Source organism: Monodelphis domestica, chromosome 1 (genome assembly GCF_027887165.1).
Source record: "Monodelphis domestica isolate mMonDom1 chromosome 1, mMonDom1.pri, whole genome shotgun sequence".
Classification (NCBI taxonomy): domain Eukaryota; kingdom Metazoa; phylum Chordata; class Mammalia; order Didelphimorphia; family Didelphidae; genus Monodelphis; species Monodelphis domestica.
In genome coordinates this window covers 417,013,927-417,039,142 of record NC_077227.1, presented here as the reverse complement: position 1 = coordinate 417,039,142, position 25,216 = coordinate 417,013,927, and the positions used below count along the sequence as shown (strand labels likewise).

At 34.8% G+C, this 25,216-nt stretch overlaps 1 pseudogene; it reads right to left on the bottom strand.

The window, feature by feature from the left end:
• Window positions 1-887: 887 nt before the first annotated feature.
• LOC103095118 (ras association domain-containing protein 5-like) lies at window positions 888-24,377 on the bottom strand (annotated as a pseudogene).
• Between the last annotated feature and the right edge of the window lie 839 nt (window positions 24,378-25,216).

The window sequence follows — 25,216 nt, the reverse complement described above, 5'->3', positions numbered from 1 at the left end:
ACAAGAAATTATTTTATCTCTCCCTGTGGAAGGGGACACTAAGGTTCAGAAAGTCAAAGAGCCTTGTTCAGGGTCATATTTCCAGTATGAGGAAGGGCAAGGAATTGGTCCTTAGGGTTCAGATTCCAGATTCCCTATTCTTTTTTTTTTTAACATCCCTCTCTTTTTTATTATGTAACCCAATAAATAAAGCTATTCAGTAGGAGAAGATTGGGAATAGGCAGCAGAACTGAATAAAATTCCAGGAAGAAATATGCATCTCCATGAAATTGTTTTCCCTTGTTTTTTTCCTTATCTGCCTTTGTGAGTCATACTTACAGGTCCTGGATTGATGATGTGTCAAGACAGCTGTTGTGTTTCTGAAAGAACTGTAGTTTGGGGCTGGGGCATTTGGGTAGCTCAGTGGATTGAGAGTCAGGCCTAAAGACAGAAGGTCTTGGGTTCAAATCTGGCCTCAGACACTTCCCAGCTGTATGACCCTAGGCAAGTCAGTTAACCCCCATTGCCTAGACCTTACCACTCTTCTGCCTTGGAACCAATACACAGTATTGATTCCAAGTCTGAAGGTAAGGGTTTTAAAAAAAAGAACTATAGTTTGATAGAGCAAGAGCAAGATTTACTTAGAATAGTTGGTGCTGTTTCCACAGAAGTCTCTCAGGGGAGTGAGGGGGATGTCAAGGAGTGACAAGGGAAAGGGAGAGAGGAAAAAATCCAAAGGTAGCATATATCTGAGTTACTGTCCCATATGGAAAAGCTTGAGGGTGAACACAAGAGTGGCCAGCCAGGTATGTTCTGAGAAAAAAATAGGAATACCAATCCATTGTCCTTTGGAGCTAGAAATGAGGCAGACAGGGCTAGCTAGGTTTTCCCAGGCATCTCTCAAAATTTCATAGTCTTTGCTTGAATTTGACTTACTTTCTTTGCATTTGCATGATTTTGTCCTGTTCTCCCTTTTCCATGATGGTTAGAAAGTTCTGGAACTCTTGGGCAAAGAAAGCATCCCATTCTACTTTTCCTATCTCATTCTTCTTCAGCACAAAACTAAGGATGTCTAGGCCAGCCAACAGGCAAAGATAAAAGGGACAGTCAGTGATAGAAACAGAGCAATCTCCTGGAGATTGTCCACCAACATGAACTTCTCAAGGAGCTCCTGGATGATTTTGCTGACAGTGGTGGTGCTGCTGATATGTAACTGCTTTCAAGAATCCAAAGACAAGAAGAAGCATAGCCAAGTTCATCTCTTTGACAACACCATAGATAGACAGGAGTCCAATCATTGCTCACACTGTCACTAGCCTCCAAATGTTGAGATGCACTTTAATAAAACCTGTATGGTGCCATCTTTGCTCAGCTTCATGGTTATGCAATTTTTCTGCTTCTTAGTGTAGTTGTCAATTTTCGGTTTGATTTCCTGAAGTGTGGGGCCCTGTGGCTCCCTATTTTTTCCATGACAAAATAGTGGTATCTCCTCTCCAGATCCTCTGATTCTTGCTTTAACTTGCTTTAACTATCAACATCCCAAAAGGAATCATTCTTCTTTTAATAGTTTGACTAATGTCAAATATAAGATTCCATCCACTTTTTCACACATTCCAAGAATGTGTTTAATTTTTCAATTCCAAGTCAACATTCTCCACTTGTGATACACTTAACCCTTTGAAAATATTTCTTCTATCATAGTATATTAATAATTATCCCCAATACTGTATTTGGGAATTTTGTAATCATTGTGGTATAGTAAAAAATAAAAATAACAGAAACAACAAGCATTATTTATCACTTCAAGAATTATAAAGCTCTTTTCAATAACCTCATTTTGTTTCCACCAATAATCTTGTGGGGTGGATGCTATTATTATCTTAAGTTTTTACATTCTAAGAAACTGAGGTAACCTGAGGTTAAATGACAATCCCCAAATTATGAAATTATTTATCATCTAAGTCTAAATTTCAACTAATTTTCCTAACTTCAGGCCCAAAGTTATATCCATTGAATCAGCTTATTGTTAGATAGCATCCTGAATTTGGCATCAACTTATGTCCTAATTCATACAATTTTTAGCTATATGACCTTAAAGAAGACATGATCAAGTTTTATTTTCTTTATCTATAATAGGGTGAATTTATATTTGCTCTTCAAACTTTTTAGGATTGTTTTAATGATAAAATAAGATAAACTATATAAAGTGCTTTGAAATCATATATTCTATTGACATGTAATTTGCTTGTTCTTTATGAATACACTGCATTTTCTCCCATTAAACCTAATCTTTTGTTACTATTATTGTTCATTGGGATTTTTGTAACTTTAATCAACTGTTTAGAATTCCAAACTGTCTTTTGTTGTTATAGTAACATTGTCTGTATAATTATCAACCTTATACTGTAATAGAAATCATCATTATTTAATGCTTAGAAAGGTATCTTAGTTTTAAAGTATTAGGGACAAGCATCATTAGAATTAAGATGAAATAGATACTTGCTGAGGGCTAAAGTCACCCCAAGGGAAAGAAGCATTTATTATCTGGCATATGTTGAGCATTTTCTCCAGTGCTCTTGATGGTAGGGGGTTGTTGGGTATAATTCACAATTAATTGTGCCCAACAGTTCAATAATAATTCAGACAATAACAGTGGTGAACAGGATTCACAGTTTATACTCCTGTTGGCTTGGCAGAAAGGCAGATAGAGACTGAGTTTCCCCATTCTAATCAGCATGGTTAGTTTCTTTTCCATGTTTTACATTTTTCATCCTTGGCTCTTAATTATTCACTTAGAATCAAAGAACCATAGAATGTCAGAGCACAAAAGCACATTGGAACACAATGTTAGGGCTGGATGGGACTTTTGTTCAAAGACTAAAAGAGACATAAGGGAACTTTCAACCCAGAATGTTAGAACTGGAAGAGAATATATAGAACATAGAATGTTAAAATTTAGAACATGAAAGATTGAAGGGAAGTTTAACAAAAAGCTTATTGATCATTCAGTCCATTCCCTTATTTTCACATCCAACACTTAAGAAACTGTTTGTTATTAGTTGATATCACTTGATTTAACAAATATGGAAATTTAAGTGTAATCATAAAAGTACCTTACCCAAAGTCAAACACTGAGCTAGTGGCAGAGTCAGGATTAAAATATTAGTCCTTCTAAATCAAATTACAAACATGTCCTTGAATCACAGTCACAGAGCTACTTCTAAGGTTCCGCTGGCATGAAAAGTTTTCTGCAAGTGATATGTTAGATCAAAATCTAAGGCTAGATTTGATCCTAGGACAGGTATTGTAGGCAATAAATGAAAATTAGGAGTTATTGAAATGATGTCCAATAATCTAACCTTCACCGTTTCAATTTCTACCCAATTACCAAATTGAGAAAGTTAGGGCAAGATTTGAAAAGACTGGACAGAGTTAGAATCCAAAGTAGTTGATAGACTTGTGGCTGACATCATTTATGCTGTCTACAGACTGCAAAGAGAAGAGGAGCTTGCTCAGCAGTTTCAGTGAAACCACTAACACAGCAAGAATGACAGGACAGAACATTGCTCAGATAGAAATGCCTCTTAGAAAAAAGATCTATGGAGACTCAGATTGGCCTCTTGTTCTAAGGTTGCAGAGGAGCAACCACTTAGGTACTTGACTTCCTTAAATTCAAGGAAAGACCCTAGAATGCACCTACAATGGCAGAGATTGCCTAGCAGTGTTTTCAGAACTAAGGGGAAGACATTTGGAAAGGTATCAAATTTTTTTGCAAAGAGTCTGACATTTCCCCAAAGATAGTACATACAAACTTCCATTCAATGCTCTTTTTGTAAGGGGTGGTAAACTGGGAGGCAGGCCAACTCAGATGGAGGGAAGGGATAAGGAAGAAAGATTGTGAGAATGTTTCTCATGGTAAGAATGGAAAAGTAGGAGAGAGGGGCAATGTTAGGAGTTAATATAGTCTTAAAGTATCAAAGACTGAATTCAGGTCCCAACTTGGACACTTGCCTGAGTGTCTCTAGGCCTCAGTTTCCTCATCTACATAATATTGACAATAATCCTTGATCAATTACCATTCTCATATAGATGTCTTAAAGAAAGCATTTTGTAAAGCTCTACAGAAACATCACTTGCTCTTTTTTTAATTATGGGAAGGACCTTGCTCTAATCCGAAGGACTAGTTGTCTCTGCACCTGACAATTACAATTATCCCTTCCATATTTCTGAATTAGGGGCATGATGAACCTATGATCTAGAAAATTTGCCTAAATTTTTTTCTAGCCCTTTTGAAAAAGAGAATTGATTTTTTCTCTTTTTTCTTTTATATGGTGTTTACAGTACCTGATTGGATTAAGTACTTAGGCATATGCTTTATAGATCAATATTAAGTAAAAACTATGTATGAAAAAGAAATATAAAATAAATATGAAATATTTTTAAATGAAGCAAACTTAAGAATAATACTTAATTTACTATATAGGTAATACACATAGCAGTGCAAACATTTTATGTACTTATGAGTTATTAAACTTGTTAAGGTATCTACATTTCTAGCTTTTGTGTGTTATGGGCTGGTTTTCACATTCTTTTTGCAAACTTTAACTTTTTCATTCATTCTAATGAAAAAGGAAATTATGTGTATTTATGGTCCTAAAATATAAAATATGTTGATATTATATAATGCTAGAAATATATGTTGTGTATTTCTGAGTCCCTAAAATTTTTTTCTGCAGCTTCTGCAAAATTCCCCCAAAATTCCCATCCAGAACTGGAGGAGAGGCAGAGTCAAGATGGCATTTTAGAGACAGCAAAAGTTCAGACCTCTTTAAACCCTTCCTCACAGATCAAAAACACAATGCTTTGAGGGGACTGGAAAGCAAATTTAACAATAGGACAGAGGGACAGAGCTACAGAACCCTCCTACTAAAAACAACTTAAAAAGTACATGCCTCAAAAAAGCTTTAACACTAGATCACACAGGTTTAAGGGAAAAGAAGAAGGAAGGTCCCAGGACCCCTCCCCCATATACAGTGCTGAGTCTCTAGAAGTGGTTAGAATTTCTGGATGGGCAAGGGTGATAGTCTGGAGGGAGTACCTTGGAGACATAGCTGTGCCAGGCTCAGGGCACTGAACACAGTCTGTGTAGAGGCAGCTGGAGGAGAAGCACAGAGCAGGCAGCCTTGTTACAATCAAGACACTGCATCTTGCATTTCCTCCTCCCCTGCCCCCCCCCCAAGGTTTTGGCCTCAGGGAACATCCAGCTTTTCAGATCAACTCCACCTTGGCTCAATCTAATCAATAGGGCAGATAAGAAGCCTTCAGAGGGCAGGGAAGCTCAAGATCCAACACCCTTCCTCCACAGACTAATCTGAGAGCCTTGCTAACTAAGCTCCAAGGGCAAAGGCTGCAACAAACTAGAGGCAAATGAGAAACCCAGCTCTTTTTCAGGTTCTGCTGCAGGCTGGGGAAGATCTAACCTCAAGGTTCATCATTACCATCAGCTTAACCTGGTCAATCAGCAGAGCAGAGAAGAAGCCCCTTCAGGACAGAACAGCACAAACCCACAAATTCAGCAAATAGTGAGAGGAGGAAGACTACAGGCAATTACATGGGAGAAAAAAGCGGGAAAATGATTGAACAACAGAAAAAGAAAAAAGAAATTACAACCAACAGTTTCTATACAGGCAAGAAACAAAGATCAAATGGAACAGAAGAGTATCAAGGAACATCAAGCAAAAATACAGAAACTCCAGCAAATTGGACACAAGCTTTGGAAGAACTCAAAATACAATTCAAAAAACAATTAGGAGAGGCTGAGGACAACTGGGAAAAGAATTGAAAAAAAGCACAATAAGTCATATGGAAACAGAAAACATTGTCTTGAAAGCCAAAACTAACCAACTTGAAAATGAGGCAAAGGAGATAAAAGATCAGAAGGAGAAGGATGGTCAAAAAAACATGGATTAAATTCAGTCTTTAAAAACTACAATATAACAACTAGAAGCAAATGACTTCACAAAACAGCAGGAAGTTATAAAACAAAATCAAAAGAATGAAAAAATTGAGGAAAATATGAAACACCTCATCCACAAAACAGAAGATCTAGAAAATAGCTACAGGAGATACAATTAATCATTGGACTACCAGAAGATCATGACAAAAGAAAAAGCCTGAACATAATTCCACAGGAAATTATGCAAGAAAACTGCTCCAACATTCTAGAGCAAGAGGGAAAAGTGGAGATTACAAGAATCCACAGATCACCCCCCTGTACTTCATCCTCAATTGACAATACCCAGAAATGTTATAGCCAAATTCAAGAACTACCAGACCAAGGAAAAATATTACAAGCTGCTAAGGAAAAGGCATTTAGATACCATGGAACCACAGTTAAGATACACAGGATCTGGCTGCATCTACATTGAAGGACCAAAAGATAAGGAATACAATGTTCCAGGAAGTAAGGGAACTAGGTCTAAAACCAAAAACTAACTAACCAGCAAAGCTGAATATATTCTTGCAAGGGAAATTATGGATATTTCACAAAATAGAAGACTTCCAAATATTTATACAGAAAACACGACACTTGAACAGAAAATTTGATGCCCAAACACAGAATTCAAGAGAATCACCAAATGGTAATTAAGAAAGTGGAAAATAAAAAAAAAACAAAAAAACTTATTTTAAGGCATTCAAAAGGTTAAAATGATTTGTGTCCCTATAAGAAAAGAGGATATTGGTAACTCTTAAAAATTGTTATTATCTGGGGGCATTTGGGTAGCTCAGTGGATTGAGAACCAGGCCTAGAGATGGGAGGTCCTGGGTTCAAATCTGACCTCAGACACTTCCCAGCTGTGTAACCCTGGGCAAGTCACTTGACCCCCATTGCCTAGATAGTAAAACTATATTATTGGGAGACCTGAACCTTCCTCTATCAGATCTAGACAAATCGAACCAAAAAATAAATAAGAAAGAAGTAAGAGATGTGAATGAAATCTTAGAAAAATTAGAGTTACTAGATATATTGAGAAAAATAAATAGGGACAAAAAGGAAAACACCTCCTTCTCAGCACCACATGGCACATTCACAAAGATTGACCATACACTAGATCACAGAAACATGGTATACAAATGCAGAAAAGCAGAAATAACCAATGGAACCTTCTCAGATCACAATGCAATGAAAATAATAATTAGTAAGGGTACATGGAGAGGCAAATAAAAAATCAATTAGAAATTAAAATATATGATTCTCCAAAACTGGTTAAATAACTAATCATAGAAACAATTAATAATTTCTTTGAAGAAAATGACAATGATGAGACATCCCTTTATAATCTATGGGATGCAGCCAAAGCAGTACTCAGGGGGAAATCATATATTAAGAAATTATGGAGAGAAGAAGTCAATGAATTGGGCATACAAATTAAAAAAAAAAACAAAAAACAAAAAACTAGAAAGTGAACAAATTAAAAATCCTCAGATGAGAACTAAATTAGAGATCCTAAAAATGAAAGGAGAAATTAATAAATTGAAAGTCAAAGAATTATTGAATTAATAAATAAAACTAGAAGCTGCTACTTTGATAAAACAAGTAAAATAGACAAAGTATTGGTCAATCTAATGTAAAGAAGGAAAGAAAAAACCAAATTAATAATATCAAATATGAAAAGGGAGACCTCACCCCTAATGAAGAGGAAATTAAGACACTCATTAAAAACTATTATGCCAAAATATATGGCAATACATACAGAAATCTAGGTGATATGGATGAATATTTACAAAAATATAAATTGCCTAGAGTAACAGAAGAAATAGAATACCTAAGTAACCCTATATGAGAAAAAGAAACTTAACAAGCCATCAAAGAATTCCCTAAGAAAAAAACCCCAGGACAAGATGGATTCACAAATGAATTCTATTAAACATTCAAAGAACAGCTAATCCCAAGATTATCTATCCAAACTATTTGAAAGAATAAGCAAAAGAAGAAGTTCTACCAAATTCCTTTTATGACACAAATATGGTACTAATTCCAAAGCCAAGATGGTCAAAAACTGAGAAAGAAAACTATAGACCAATTTCTTTAATGAACATAGATGCAAAAATCTTAAGTAGAATACTAACAAAAAGACTCCTGCAAGTGATCATAAGGGTTATTCCCTATGACCAGGTGGGATTTATACCAGGAATGCAAGAATGCTTCAATATTAAAAAAAACATCCATATAATTGACCAAAGAACAAAAATCACATGATTACCTCAATAGATGCAGAAAAAGCCTTTGACAAAATACAACACTCATTCCTATTGAAAACACTAGAAAGTATAGGAAAATAATGGCCTTTCCTAAAAATAATAAACATTATATATCTAAAACCATCAGTAAACATCATCTATAATGTAGATGAACTAGAAGCATTCCCAATAAAATCAGGAGTGAAACAAGAATGCCCATTATCACCACTATTATTTAACATTTTACTAGAAACACTAGCAGTAGCAATTAGAGAAGAAAAAGAAATTGAAAGTATTAAAATAGACAATGAGAAGTCTGAGCTATCACTCTTTGCGGATAATATGATGGTCAACTTAAAGAATCCTAGAGAATTAACTAAAAACCTAATAGAAATAATCAACAACTTTAGTAAAGTTGCAGTATACAAAATAAACCAACATTAGTCATCAGCATTTCAATATATCTCCAATATATCTCAGCAGCGAGAATTAGAAAGAGAAATTCCATTTAAAATCACCCTAGACAATATAAAATACTTAGGAATCTATCTGCCAAGGCAAACACAGGAACTATATGAACACAACTACAAAACACTTTCCACACAATTAAAACTAGACCTAAACAATTGGAAAAACATTAATTGCTCATGGATAGGATGAGTTAACATAATAAAAATGACAATCCTACCCAAATTTATTTACTTATTTCGTGCCATAGCCATCAAAGTACCAAATTTTTTTTCATCAAAATTAGAAAAAAAATATAACAAAGTTCATTTGGAAGTATAAAAGATGAAAGATATCAAGGGAAATAATGAAAAAAAAATGTGAATGAAGGTGGCCTAGCAGTACCAGATCTCAAACTATACTATAAAACAGTGGTCATCAAAACAATATGATATTGGTTAACAGACAGAAAGTAGGATCAGTGGAATAGACTTGGGGTAAGTGACCCCAGCAAAACAGTCTATGATGAGCTCAAAAGTCCCAGCTTTTGGGACAAAAATCCACTATTCGACAAAAACTGCTGTGAAAACTGGAAGATAGTATGGGAGAGATTAGGTTTAGATCAAAATCACACATGCTAAACCAAGATAAACTCAGAATGAGTGAATGCCTTGAATATAAAAAAGTAAACTATAAGTAAATTAGGTCAACCCAGAATAGTATACTTGTCATATCTTTGGTAAAGAAAAAATGTTAAGACCAAGCAAGAGTTAGAAAAAATTACAAAATACAAAATAAGTAATTGTAATTACATTAAATTTAAAAGGTTTTGTACAAACAAAACCAATACAATCAAAATTAGAAGGGATGCAAAAAATTGAGAAAAAGTCTTCATAACAAACACCTCTGACAAAGGTCTAATCACTCAAATTTATAAAGAGCTAAATCAATTGTACAAAAAATCAAGCCATTCTCCAATTGATAAATGGTGAAGGGATACGAATAGGCAATTTTTAGATGAAGAAATCAAAACTATTAATAAGTACTTGAAAAAGTGTTCTAAATCTCTTATAATCAATAATGCAAATCAAAACAACTCTGAGGTATCATCTCACACCTAGCATATTGACTAACATGATAGCAAAGGAAAGTAATAAATGTTGGAGGGATGTGGCAAAGTCGGAACATTAATTTATTGCTGGTGTAGTTCTGAATTGATCCATCCATTCTGGAAGGCAATTTGAAACTATGCCCAAAGGGCACTAAAAGACTGTCTTCCCTTTGATCCAGCCATAACACTGCTAGGTTTGTACCCCAAAGAGATAATGAGGAAAAAGTCTTCTACAAGAATATTCAAAGCCACACTGTTTGTGGTGGCAAAAATTTGGATAATGAAGGAATGTCCTTCAATTGGGGAATAGCTGAACAAATTGTGGTATATGGTGGTGATGGAATACTATTGTGCTCAAAGGAATAATAAACTGAAGGAATTCCATGTGAACTGGAACAACTTCCAGGAATTGATGCAGAGTGAAAGGAACAGAACCAAGTGAACAATGTACACCGAGTCTGATACACTGTGGTAAAATCAAATGTAATTGATTTCTCTATTAGTAGCAATGCAATGATCCATGACAGTTCTGAGGGATTTATAAGAAAAAATACTATTCCTTTCAGAGGAAGAACTGTGGGAGTAGAAACACAGAAGAAAAACAACCTCTTGATCACTTGGGTCGATGGGGATATGATTGGGAATATAGACTATAAATGATCACCCTAGTGCAAACATTAACAACATGAAAATGGGTTTTGATCAAGGACACAGGTAAAACCCAGTCAAATTGCGTGTTGTCTACTGGAGAAGAGAAGGGGAGGGGAAAACTATGATTCTTGTAACCTTGGGGAAACCAGGGGAAAATGTTCTTAATTGACTAATTAAATAAAATTTAAAGAAATTAAGGAGAAAAAAATTGGAGGAATTTCCATGTGAACTAGATAGACCATCAGATAGTGAAGGAGAGGAAAATGAGCAGGACCAGGAGAACACTGTATACAGAGACTAAAATATTGTGGTACTAGTGAATGTAATGTACTTCACTACTAGAAGTAATACAATGATCCAGGATAATCCAGAGGGACTTATGAGAAAGAGTGTTATCCACATCTAGAGAAAGAATTGTGGGAATAGAAAACAGAAGAAAGACACACAATTTATCACATGGAGTGTGATGGGTATATGATTGGAGATGTTGACTTTGAATGATCTCTCTATTGCAAATATTAATGAACTGGAAATAGTTTTTGAACATCAATATATGCAAAACCTAGTGGAATTGCTCATGGGCTCTGGGAGGGATGATGAAGGAGGGGAGAGAAAGAATATGAATCATGTAAACATGAAAAATATTCTAAATTAATCAATCAATAAATTTTTTAAAATTAAAAAATATTCCATCCAATTTCTTATGTTGACCCATGATATATCAAAAATGTGATGGGTAAAATCATGATGGGAAAGGGATACCTATAGTGTATTTGTTACTTCTGTCAAAAATTTCCAGTAATGGTTCTAAACATTCACATAAAGGAACAGTAGCATATAGAATGTTATGTGGAAAAAAGTATGACAATTGGAATCAAGAAATCTAGCTGTGGTTCCCTCTCTGAATCTAGACTAATTTATGGGAGGAGTTGTTTTACTACTCTGAGCTTCAATTTCCTTAGCCTTAAAATGGAGATAATATTTGTATCACTTAGTCACTGGGCTATTGTGAGATCAAATGCAATGACGTATGTGAACATCATAAATGAATGCAAGCCATTACTAGCATGCAAGTTGTCCTCCAACAACTTATAGTTTGGAGGTGAAACTGGATTCCTATAGGTTTCATCAGTTGAGTAGAATATCTTATATCTGGCATATTCCACAGATCTTTAAAAGCAATTATTAATAGATTCAGAAATAGATTCTGTGTGCAGACTATGCTAGAACAGGATAACCAAATTGAGAAGCAACTTCAGAACAGTGATCTAAGTGTTGATTTTTGAGGTTCTCTATAGAAATTCACAAAGATCATCTACTATATTGTGGAGAATTTTTAATCTGTACTTTGGGGAAAGAATACCCAAATTAATGAAATCACAGATCTCTTGAAGCTTTACTATGATATCATAAGATAATAGACTCTGAAACTAGAAGGGACTTTAGAGGTAATCTAATCACATAATGACATACTTAGAAGGCACTTCAGTGGTCATTAAATCTATCTTCCAATAAAAATCCTACGATATATCTAGCGTGATCATCTAATTTTTGCTTGAAGACTTTTGGTGAGGTAGAATCTACTTTGTTCTGGTAGCAATCCACCCCCTTCTTGTTGCAGATCAATCAGTCAGCAAATATTTATTAAATACCAAACAGATTGAGCTAACTGCTAGGAATACAAACAAAAAACAAACAAAAATATGGGAAGATAAAAACAATCCCTGCTTTTAGAATGTTTACATTCTGTTGACAGGGATGTATGAAACATACTCAAAATTTATAAGTCCTTCAATTTTGATATTGCCTCCAATGATGCAGACAACAATCTATCCTGACTTTTCATCCTACACAAATCCTGTCCATGTACTCTAATATGTACATCATAGAGGATCCAACCAATACACTAAGTGATTCTTTACTTTCTCCTGATGCCATGAGCAAAGCAATGAAAATCTCAAGCTGTCTGCTTTGTCATCCAATATCCTTGTCATATAACCAGCTCGTCCTCTTTTTAATATACACTTCCCTGATGACATCCCTTACTATTGTGTTTTTTTTTTGTTTTTAATGTCATCATTGCTATATGTTGCAGCCTCTTCAACCCACCATTGCATTCTGTTTGAAATTAATTTTCAGTTCCTGCACAATTGGTGTATTCCACATTTTAGCTTTATTATTATTTTAAAAGGGACACTTTGGCTTCTGGAGGAAACTGAGTTATTAAAGGAATTTTGCAATTTCCTGAAGCAACCCAGGTCCAACTTGTTAATTTAGGTATTTCTCTCAAATATAACTACTAATGGACAAATTTGTTAGGTTAACAACAACTTCATGTCAATATATGGTCAATAAACATTCTCTTTGTTCATTCCCAGGTCAAATCAAAACATTTTCAATGTTTCCCAATATCTTCTAGGAGCTTCTGGAAATTTTGGAGTCTTTCTTGGTGAAATCAATACAATGTTGTCCAAAAAATGTAGTATCTGAAGTACCTTGTTACTCACAGGGATGTTTCTTCAACTTGAACTTGATGAAGTGGGGAAAACATATTTCTATGTTTTTAGCCCTTCCTCATGTTAATAATCAAAGGGGCATTGAGCAAGATTATTTCTGCTGTTTTATCTTTCAAAGAATCTTGAATTATGTTGATGAGAGACAGCTTAATGGAAGAGAACTTTGAAGACAGTGTTTTGCTCTAATGAATAAAATGGTTTATTTATAAAAAACAACAACCAAAAAATATTTTATGTCTATTCATCATTAAGTTAATCACAAGGTGTGAAAGATGTAGCCAATTATAAAATAATCCTTATAAAAATATGCCTTGCTTATACTCTAATGTTATTGTTATTCAGTCTTCATTTTTTTTTTAAGGAGAACCAAAGACTTCACAGGATGAAGTCTTAACTTGTTCATGAACTGGATTTAGGTGAAGCAAAGTTGTACAAAGTCCTTATCTTTATTCTCTCTTCCAGAGTTATTAAAATCCAGTGGCAAGACAAAAGTCAAGACAAATGGCCATGACCCCATGGGATGAAGTGGATGACCTTGGTATCTTTGATTTCTTGGATCAAGCTTTACACACCTTAAAGCATATGCTTCAGCTGTCTTTAGGACTATTGGAATAAATTATTCTCATCCACCCATTCTGCCTGGGGAAGTCTTCATGATCTTAAGGTAGACATCTTTCAAAGTCACTGACAGGTTTGAGGCCTCTCAGTTTCCCTCAGCTTAGTTTAGCCTGTCTCCTGCAATAGTTTTACCAGTGTGGATACATGGGTAGATAATATTTATATTTTAATAGATTTGAAAGTAGAGATGTAGGCTCTACTGTTAGATGTTTTCTTAGCCACCTTTCCTCCTTTCCTATTTAGTATTAATTAGGCCTGTTTTCACATGTCCCCACAGACTTTTAACATTTCTCCCTTCTTCTGATTGTCTAATGAAAAAATTCATTGATGTTCTCACAATTTTGTAATTTTCTTTTTCTATTTCTTTTATATATCTTATTAATTCTGCCTGCTTTTTCTGTCTCTATTCTCATTATTGTCTTTCTCATCTACTGTTTTTTAAAAAAAGTTATTACAAAAAGTCTTTGCAGATCTTTTCCACTTTTCAATTCATTGTTGTTCTTCCATTTTTGTCTTCAGTGTGATTTTGTTTTGTTGAATCTCTTGTTGAATCATACATTTTTTTACTGGATTTGCAGACTAGATGTACAGTGGTCTGTCACTCATGAGCCTAACCCCATTTATTGCTCCACTTGGAAATATTGATTGATCCATTTTCCTGAATTGTCTTGCCTAACGTAGTCTGGTGACTTCCATGGAAATCAAGTGGATGGCTGATCCATTTTATCCCTGATGTAGCTAAGAACTCTAGCCCTTAATAGATCAATGAGCCTTGACTTTCCCAGTAGCAGGAATTATAAATGTGTACCATCAAGCCCAAAGTTTTCCTTATCATGTTTTTACTCTGTTTCTCTCTGCTTTATGAAGCAATGAAGCATAACCATCTATCAGTTTCATTTGTACAACTTTACAAAATATATATTTTAAACCAGTGTTGTGTTTGGCCATCATCTATCTCTTTATAAAGTAAGTCCAATGTTTGCTGACTAAAATGTTTTTAGACTCTTTTCATATCCCTTTTATGGTAATTGATTTATATAGGTTCAACTGCTGTATAGAATTATTATAATCAATTTTCATCTCCTATCTCCCATCCATATTTCATTATTAATTACTCATCTAAAGAGTTCAGGATTGCATATCATATGCATATCATATTTTTATTACTATTCTTTATTTCTAGCTGCTTAAACATTCTGATTATCACCTCTAAAAGTTAATGCTCTGACTATATCCAGAAATCTGATTCAGGGTTAACTTCTACTTCAATAGCAAGTTCATTCCTGTCTCTTAAAATGTAATGAATCTCATAACTTATCTCATTTAGTACTCACTATGCCCATTCTTTTTTCTTGGTGGGGAAAAGATAGATAGATAGATAGATAGATAGATAGATAGATAGATAGATAGATAGATAGATAGATAGATAGATTTAAATGTAAAGGTGTGAGATTTCTTTGCTGTCTACTAGTCATTGGTTTGTTTCTTTTCTTCTTCCTGACCCATGATTTTCCATTTATTTCTCACCATCCCTTTTCCACACTGATATTGAATTGATGAAATATGATAGTACATGTTGATTTAATCTAGATGGGCTTATGGTTTAAAATATCTTAACATTTCACCTTATATAATCATTTGTTGGTCTCTAAGCTGCAGTTGTTTTCATGGTGTTCAAAAATAATGACATATGATCATTGCAACATAAAACAAAACTTTTCATGAAATAATATTCCTTAATGAATTGAACAATATGATACTGTTATCTTTTCAAACTCCTTTCTTTGACCTTCTGATTGTACCTGTGAGTCATGTTCCTATTTATCTGAAACTTCTGGTTTTGTTTATACTGATAATGTCCAGATTGATAAGAATTACACAGTTTTAAACCCTTTATAAACTTTAATACTCTTGTTTTTAGGCTAAGGTTGAGATCCTTGTCCAATGACCAACAATAGATATACTCCTGGAATAGCCAAATTACAGCAATAATAAAGTAAAATAAATAAATGCAATTAGATTTCCTTGGAGAGACACTAGTTTTGACTGGATGGGAATGATCATCTAGAAAGCCACATAAATAATTGATATTTGACTGGAGCTTTGATAGAAATTAGATATTCTAAGAAGTATAGATGACAAAGTGCATTGCAAGCATAGGAGAAAGAATAGACAAAAGGAAATGATTTGTAAAATGTCACACATATTAAATAGCATAACTTGAGATTGGACCCATGTCCTTTGACTCCTTTGTACTTAACTTCAGGTTTAGAGACACAGATGTTCCTTTTTTTCCTCTACTCCTTTCACCTGTACTTTCAGACATTAGTATATTTGGGTTCCCAACCTGGTTCTGCTATTTACTACCTCTTAAGTCTTAGACATTTTGCTTCTTCCATGACTTTAGTTTCCTCTTCTATAAAATTAGCAAAAAGGACTAGATGATTTCTAAGATTTTTTGCAGTCTGATTAGGTGTCCTATGTATTTAAATATATTCTTTTCCCTCACAACAACCATATTGTGAACCCAAAAGACTAAGCCAGTCAGAATGGTGGGGTCAGGGAAGGAGTGAATTTCCTCTTACAGATTCCCCCAAATCATACCGTGTTCCAAATGAGCTCCAAGGGTAATAAACTTGGTTTGCTTTAGGGCCTCTAATAGGAAACTTAAGTCGATTTTCTTCACTGGCAGCCCCCCCAAAGGGGTTGTAAACTTGAATGCTTAGCCTATAGGCTGCCTGTCTCTCCATGGAGCCCTTAACCAGATCATGCAGTATGTGGTTCCACTTTTGTATGTTAATTGATAACCTGTTGGGTTTTTTTTTCCTTAATGTTTCCTTTGTATATTATTTGAATTTTTTGCATTGACAATGAGAGGAGGAGAACACCATTGGCAATCACTGACAGTTAAGGTAGTAGACCTCGAAATGGAAGAGATAATTGATTTGAGAAATTTTTCACAAAGTACTATTTCTGGCTTTAGGGTTTTAGGGGGGAAAAATCAAAACCACTTTTGCAATTCTACTGTTGTGTTTTTTCTTGATACCTTAGCTTAATACCCTCAGTCATAAATAAGAAGAACTGAAAAGAGACCCCAATGAATTATAATTTCTTTTCTTTTCCCCAACCTGGAATTGTACAATTGTATGGCTTTTCCCCAGTCAATGCATTTGCAAATGGATATTTTCCTAACAACAACAACAAAAATATTTACTTTAAGGAGTAAGAGGGAAAAAATATCACAGTAAGGATTTGCATGCAAAATGATTCTTTTAATCATGGCTCAGAATTTATTGCATAAACTATACCTCAGGAGAACAAAATACCACAGAAAGAACTTTGTCCTCCTAGGGAGATGAGAATAAGGAATTTAAGACCTAATCCATTATCTCTAATGGATAGAATCTTGGGGGATAGTGCAGGGCAGGCTGTTTAATTTCTCCATGATATAGTTGTTTTTATAATTTTAAAAATTAAAAGGAGTTTATTAAAAATGTCAAAATAGCAACACATTGATGGGTTGATTGCTAGAGATCAGTAAACTTTTCACAGTGAGCCAGATTTTTATAATACAACTTTTGGAATGAGATAAAGATAATTCTGGTGGGTTCACATTAGCAAAAGAGGTTGAGTCCTTGCATCTCAGTTTCTTCCCAAGTACTTGATACTTTTCAGAGTTAAGGTTTGATATGTGACTATTTTCATACATGTAAGACATGTGACTTGCCTATGTGATAGACTTACTTCTCCCTGGCGATACTGATTGATCATCTGGGCTGGGAACATAAGTGATCCATGCATCAATTTATCTTTTAATAGTCCAAAGATGAAATTTTCAACAGGGTTTTTATACATTCAGGAGGGGATGGATGCAATTTCTTTAGCTCTAATGTATTCAGAGAAAAATAACATCTCTGGTGTGAAGGCTTATTGAGCCCTTTCAGAGCTGCTTGTTTACCATTTGTTTCCACCTTTCACCAAATTCTCACCAATGACTCCAAGTTGTTCCATATAATATGTTAGCAAGGAACATGCAACATTCACACTGGCCACAGCCTGGAAAGACCATTTCAGCAGACAAGTTATACTAGATTGAGAGTAAGCCTCAAACCCATAAGGGAGTTAGAAAGATTGAAACTGGATATAGAAAGTTAAGTAAATTTAAAAAATCAGAATTAAAAAAATTAATCTATTTTTTTATCTCAGATTTTAAAGATATATGCCACTTCCAAAACCACCTCTTCTTATTCTCTCAGTTGACAGGGAAGGAGAATGAGATTTAAAGAGGAAAAGTCCTTAGTTTCAGGTCAAATAGTGAGTCACTGACAGTAGTTTGTCTCAGTTTCTTGAATCAGTCTAAGACTGATGAAATATAGTATCAGACAAGTGCCATACCGAGAAAACAGAAAGACTGATTCCTGGTTAAACTGGTAATTCAAGGTTAGCTAGAACATGCAACATCCCCAAGAGGGGGTGAAACATAAACACAGAAATGGCTTCCCTGGTTATTTTCCCAGGGGTCATTTTACCACGAAAAATGCACAGAAATGTTTATGTGGAAGAAAAAACTATTCTTAATCCCAGATCTATAGCCATTCTCTTACCAAACATAGGATTACCTAGTTCTGAGTCACTCTTTGAAAGTCACAAAAATGGAGGCAGGATTCTAGAAAATTACTTAGCTTGTTGTTTCTCCTGACATTCATCTTTGCTCTTTCTAATCTTTAAATTTCTCACTGCCTATCCATAATGACATGATGGGTGTCTAGGATTGCTTAGCTATCAAAGCTCAGAAACTACTCTAAGCATACCACCAACTAAGCTTATTGTTCTCTCAGCTTCACTGATATTCCTGTTTGTGGTGCTAAGAAGGAAAGTCAAGATGTAAGATCACAGATCTAAAGATGAGATGCAACTCAGAGGTCAACATTCATTTTATTGATGTGACCTAAGAAAGTCATTTGTTTTTCTGTCACATAGGTAGTAAGTAGTAGATTTGGGACTTGAAACCAGGTTCTCTGACTCTAGAATCAGTAAGCTTAACTCTGAACCATGTCAGCCAGTTCCCCTGATTTCTGTAGAACTTGTTTTGAAAGTGCTTTCACATGTAAAATCTGATTTTATCTGAGAAAGAGAGGCTAAGGAATATTAAACCCATTTTATTTAATACATAACATAAGTCCAGAGAAGCTAGCTCTGATCACTCAGTAAACTGATTTCCTTGATTTTCAGCTGAAAATGTTCACTCCTAAATATGTTAAGATATGAGTGAATGAAAAAGATCAGGGGGCAGCTGGGTAGCTCAGTGGATTGAGAGTCAGGCCTAGAGATGAGAGGTCCTAGGTTCAAATCTGGGCCTCAGGCACTTCCCAGCTGTGTGACCCTGGGCAAGTCACTTGACCCCCATTGCCTAGCCCTTACCACTCTTCTGCCTTGGAGCCAATACCTAGTATTGATTCTAAGATGGAAGGGTAAGGGTTTAAATTTAAAAATAAATAAATAAATAAAAAAAAGAAAAAGATCAGAAGAAGCAATAATTGTCTGATTGATCATAACAAAATCTTTCTAGCCTTTTTTACAATTCTAATTAATGCATTAAATAAATATTTTTTCTAAATTTAGTAAATTCATTTATAGCCCTTTATGTGACTTTCTTCCAGTGGTTTAACTCAACATGTAGAAAAAAATGTCAAAAATTATAAACTCTGTTCAATAAAATAAAACTAAATATGTATTAAATACTTGGTCTTTACAAGACACTCTTGTCAGATGCTGGGGACACAAAGATTAAAAAAATGATATTATCTGCCTATAGGAGTTTAAAATCAGATAGGAAGAAAATAACATATTCAATTTAAATATAAGAAGGCCAACATTCATGATTTTGGCCAACATGAATATATTATGGGGAAGTAAGACTCCAGTGAGAGAAATCTGAACTCAAAAGAATAAAATTCCCCAAATGCTAAGTCCCCTCAAAGATCATAGAATAGATAAATAGAAGAGATCTTAAAGAAACTATTGATCAAAACTGTCATTTCACAAGGAAACTAAAAGCTAGAAAGGTTAGAAATCAGAGGGGTTGGAGAGAGTTTCCAAGATCAGAATATAGTAAATAGCTTAAGATCATAGGATCATAGATTCAGAACTGAAAGAGAACTAGGATGTTATTTAATCTAAACCCTTTCATTTTACAGATGTGGAAAATGAGGCCCAGAAATACTGAATGAAATGCCCAAGATCCCATAGATAGTAGTTCAGGAATGGGCCTGGATTTAAGATTCTCTTATTCTAGAAGAGCTGATTATTTTTTTTTCCTTTATAATATGACATGAATCTCATCAGAGATCATATATTGTATTAGAAAGCAAACTGTTTTAAGAGTCAAAAGACTAAGATGTGAATGTTTTGACTGCCACATACTGCCCCCATGACCATGGGAAATTTGTTTATATTCTTTCAGTTTATATTTCTTTATCTATCAAGTATGAATAATAACCCCTGGATTGTCTTCCCTCAAGATTGATGTGAGGATTAAATCAGATGATTTGTGTAAATGGCTTTGTAAAGCATGAAATATTATATATAAGATAGATAATTATTTCAATGTACCCTTTCCCAGAAAACTTGAAGGTCACTAAGGGATGGTCTATAGCAGAGGTGACCAAAGTCAGTCTCATAGACTGCCCATAGAACTTGATAATCCAGCACAAGACTTGCAAAAGGTCTGTATCATGTTTTATGACTAATACTAATGATAGTGATAATAATTTTGATGACTCATGAAAATAAGTCATAGTATTAGTGCCTAGGGTCAAACAGGTTCTCATTGTCTAGCACTGATATTTTGAGCCCCTAGAACAAGGGGCCCAAAGGCTCACAAAGAAGAGGCTAACCAGTCTAGGTCAGAAACAGAGCAGGCCAACATTTGGTTTTCATTAGTATTTCAAGAGATCCCATGAATTGCTGCTGAGTTTCCAGAGTAGACAAGATAAGGGACCTAGTCTCAGAAAACAATCACAATAGGAGAAGGAGGAGGAGGAGGAGGAGGAGGAGGAGGAAGTGATACAGTAGTAGTAGTTGTTGTGTAAAAATATTTATGTAGTTTTTACTACTACTATTACTACTAGTACCGATATTTACATAGCTTTTAGTGTGTTCAATGCACTATACTAAAAACTTTACAATTATAATCTTATTTGACTTACAGAATGACTTTGAGAAAAAAATCAAACACATTTTTAATAATTGCATATAATGCCTAGGATTACAGAAATGTGGAAAGAAGTTAAGAAACATAATTTTTTTGGTAGCCACAGAGAAAATAAATATAGAATATGTTTCCAAGAAAGGAAATAGTTAAAAAAACATTTACTTATTCTCTATCTGCAAAGAGTTCAAGACTGAGGAGTAATCACAGTAAATGTGGTCATGGAAAGTGAGAAAGTACAGTTAATATTCACTATTTCTCTAAAATAATAATAATAATTCATATTTGTATTCATCCAGTAGATTTACAAAATGCTTCCCTTCTACCACTCTGAGGTCTCAATAAAATAAGCACTAATTGTCCCCATTTTAAAAATAAGAAAATTAAAATCCAGAATATTTGTCATTTTCCATAAGTCACACATTTGTAGAGTTCCATGGACCATATATAAACTCTTACTTATATACAAAATCCACATGGAATAAATCCTGAAGAATGATTCAGGTGGCCTGGAATCTAGTTCTAGCTCTATTTATTAGCTATGGGAACTTGTGTGGTCATGTTACATCTTCCAATCATTCATAAATTCATCTAAAAACATTTATTAGTTGCCTTCTACATTAGGATTACAATGCCAAGGACTAGAGGAGGTAATGAATAACAAAATCTTATCTTTAACCTCAAGGAACTTACTGTCTAGAAAGGGAAATAAGACACAGATAAAAATAAATATTGTATAATTGCAAAACAGAATGTATATGAAATCATAGATAACATTACGTTAGAGCTTGAATAGATCTCACAGGCTTATTTTTACAAGTAATAAAACAGAGATTTAAAGACTAATGACATCATCAAGATAGCATAGGCTGCTCATATATGGGAGATGGATCAGTATATTCTGATTCCAAAATGAAAGTATTTTCCCCACTACCATACTATTATTCACCATGGGGAATTGTCCATAACTACTAGGGGAAGTAGCATTGTCATTAGACTAAAATTCAACAACAGAAAGAGAATATTTCAAGCATAGGAAACAATGTGAGCATAGATATAGAGATGAGGGAAGATAGATTATATTCTTCCGCAGAAAGAAACCCATTTTGCTTGGGCCTGAGTGCATGGAATGGAAAGTCTTAGTTCCCAGTTCCTTCATTCATAAAATGGGGATATTAACACCTGCCCTGACTGCATCCCATAACTGCTGTGAGGGCTGAATATGGTAATATGTGAGGAAGAAATTTTGAGCTGTAAAACTTGAAAAGTACAAGCCAGTATTTCCCAACTTCATTTCTCCAACAATAACAAAAAAGATGTGAACCACCAGGGTAATTTAATATACTACTCATAATATTCTTGACAATTATTTACTGATAAAGGAACCATTAAAGAATTTTTTGCACAAACTCCTTGTATAATTGTTGTGATCCCAATGATAACCATTGCAAGAATCTGGAAGGAGAAAATATTGGTATTGACAGAGAATTTAGTGGTAAATTAAAATATTTTAGTTTTATTTAAGCAATAGCCCCAAGGAGAAAATGGGCTCAGCACACCCAGAAGCCCAGCTGGGATGTAAGCAAAAGCAATAACCACCTGGCTTTCAAATGTTTCTGTGACCCTGTGAATGGTCTATCTCTTACTGGCCATTCACTCTTCTAATGGCCTGCAGAGCAGGCTACTCACTAGGGACTGGGTTATAAACACAAGCCCTCCTATTAATTTCAAATGATGCATTTCTATCTATGGCCATGGATAAAAGCGATCAATGCCAACTGCATGTTTTATTGGACCTCCTGTGAAATGAATCTGGAGGGAGACAGCCAGCGGGATGGAGTCGACATGCAGATGAGATTTGTAAGTGAGGACATATTGATTATTTCCATCTCGGTTCAGGCAGTAATTCTAGCCGACGCCGCTTTCCCTGTTTCACCTCATTATTTATGCCATAAAAACACTATCTCAATGATAATAACAGGCTTCATTTACAAACCAGGGCATAAAGCATCCTGTAGAAGATACCAGGAGGTGGATGAAGAGGGAGAAGGAGATTTAACAAGTCCTATGGAGGCCCCAAAGTTCCAAGGCACATATCACTGTCTTTCACTCTTTCCACTAGGAAGATTGACAGCAGGAGGTAGATTGTGGGACTCTTTATTAGTAACTCCTTGCTTGTATAAGGCTGGATTGATAGCTCACATAGAATTTGCCCTACAGACAGAACTCTCTCATTGACACCCAATTCTGCCTCTTTCCTACTCCACAGGACTGTCTGGTTTCAAATGCCAGAAATCTGCTTCTGAGGTCCTCTTGCAGACCACCAAACCACCACCCTGAGTAGAACCATGAGACTGCGAGACAGAGACAGAGAAAGAGAGAGAAGATAAGGCAAGATAAGAAGATTTACCAGGATCAGAACTTCTTCTACAGCTTTTTTTTTTTTTATCAGACAACCCAAAAGCCAAGCTTGGCACAGAAAACCAGGCGAAGCAGAAAGAATCCATCCCAAAATTTTTAAAAGGATGGAAATTTCTACATATATTCATTTGCCAGAGAATTACCAAGTAACACTTCACTGAGTGCTGTTTACATCAGGATTTAGAAACTAACTAGGTTCATTGAATTTTAGAATATTAGAGCTAGAAGTAATTTAAGAAATTATCTAGTCCAAACTATTCAATTTACACATGAAGAAACTGAGGCTTATTGGTAAGGATAAGAGAGTAAGCTTTTTTTATTTTACAATTTTATTATTTATTTATGTTTAACATTCTTTTAAAAATTTGAACTACTAATTCTTTTCTAACTCCTATGCCCTCCAAGATCACTGAGAAGGCAAACAATCTGATATCAATTTTACCTGTGAAATCATTCAAACATATGTCCATATAAGATATGAAAAAAACAAGAAAATAAGGTGAGAAAATATTGTATTTCAAGTTGTACACCTAGTTCATCAATTCTCTCTCTCTGGAAGATAGAATTTTCTTTTATCATGAGTTCTTTGAAATTGTCTTCATTCATTATAATGATCTGGATAGCCAAGTCCTCATGGCATTCTTTTAGGTGAGTTATTGATCTTGGATTAGAATAATCCAGATCTTCAAAAACTTCTGGCCACCTCGTGAGTGAGGAATCTTTTCTAGTTTGTTTAATAAAATTTTTATGTTCCTGGGGCATAAAAAGTTCAGATAAAAGAATTTCTACATCCTCAAAGTCAGGTTCATAGAGGCAGAATGTTCTTTTTTAGCTATTTGATTGAGAGATAAGGCTTTGATAAAAAAAAATTAGGCATTTGTTTATGTAAGGCTAAGTCATGGGTGGTGAATGTTTTATTAACCTGTGCATGTAAGATGCCAGAGTTATTAGTGAACTTGGCTACATCATGCAAAGGCATAATCTTTTGAGCCTTTGATGCATTTTCAAGATTATTAGCAGATGTATTAGTTGGTGCCTTGTTGCTTTTTGCTATTGTATCAGTAGCCATGTCACTTCCCCCTAGTGCCCCTAATGGTGTTTCATTATTAGTACTAGTAACTACAGTGTCCTTATTAGTCTGTCCCGTCACATCCCTAATCACAACATCAGTTCCCTTCTCCATGCCTTGTTTTCTCTGTATGTAATCCTGGCATATCTCAGTTATAATAGGGATCTGACCAAACAATGCCTCTAATTTATTATCGATGAATAGAAAATGTGCAGTTTTCTTTTGGAAGATCAGGTTGGCACCATATTTGATGTACTTTAGAGATGTTAGTCACTGCCATGAACACAACATAGATTTGGGGTATGATTTGCCAGACGTAGTTCACATCTAGATAATTCATTGGTATCTGTGTCCATCCCATAGTCATATTGATTAATGTCCCCAGAATGTTATCATCCTTGACACTGTATTATTAATTATACAGTAGCCCCAATAATTTGCAATTATTCCTATCACAGCAGACCACAATATTAGTTGTAACATGTTTCCCATTATATCTTTTCTATGCTCTAACTGCCAGGAATTAACAGTTAGAAAATGGTTGTTGTCCCCACAAGCTTTGCTTCTAATTAGATAGGATCCAATATGGCTAGATCCTATTGCTGACAGCCCTACTCACTTCCTCAGTGTTCCAACTGACACACAATGGCAGTTGTTGAAAAACCTCTACTCCCCCACCAGGAATCAAGATGTCTTTGATACTGTGTGAAAACTCCTAGGCAGACCGAGTGACAATGGCTGCTAGCCTTACAAGTTATAACTGACAGTTGATGACAGTTGGTGACAGTTGGTGAAAGTTGGTCACTAAGGTTGTTTTTTTAAAATGGGGTTCTATTAAATCCTGGGGTGCCAGATATAATGACATAACAGTCTTTTAGTATAGAGAAAGATAAAAAGAGTGGAAATCTCCCTTCTTAAAGCAGAGTTCAGGGGAGAAAGCAGATGTAATCGAG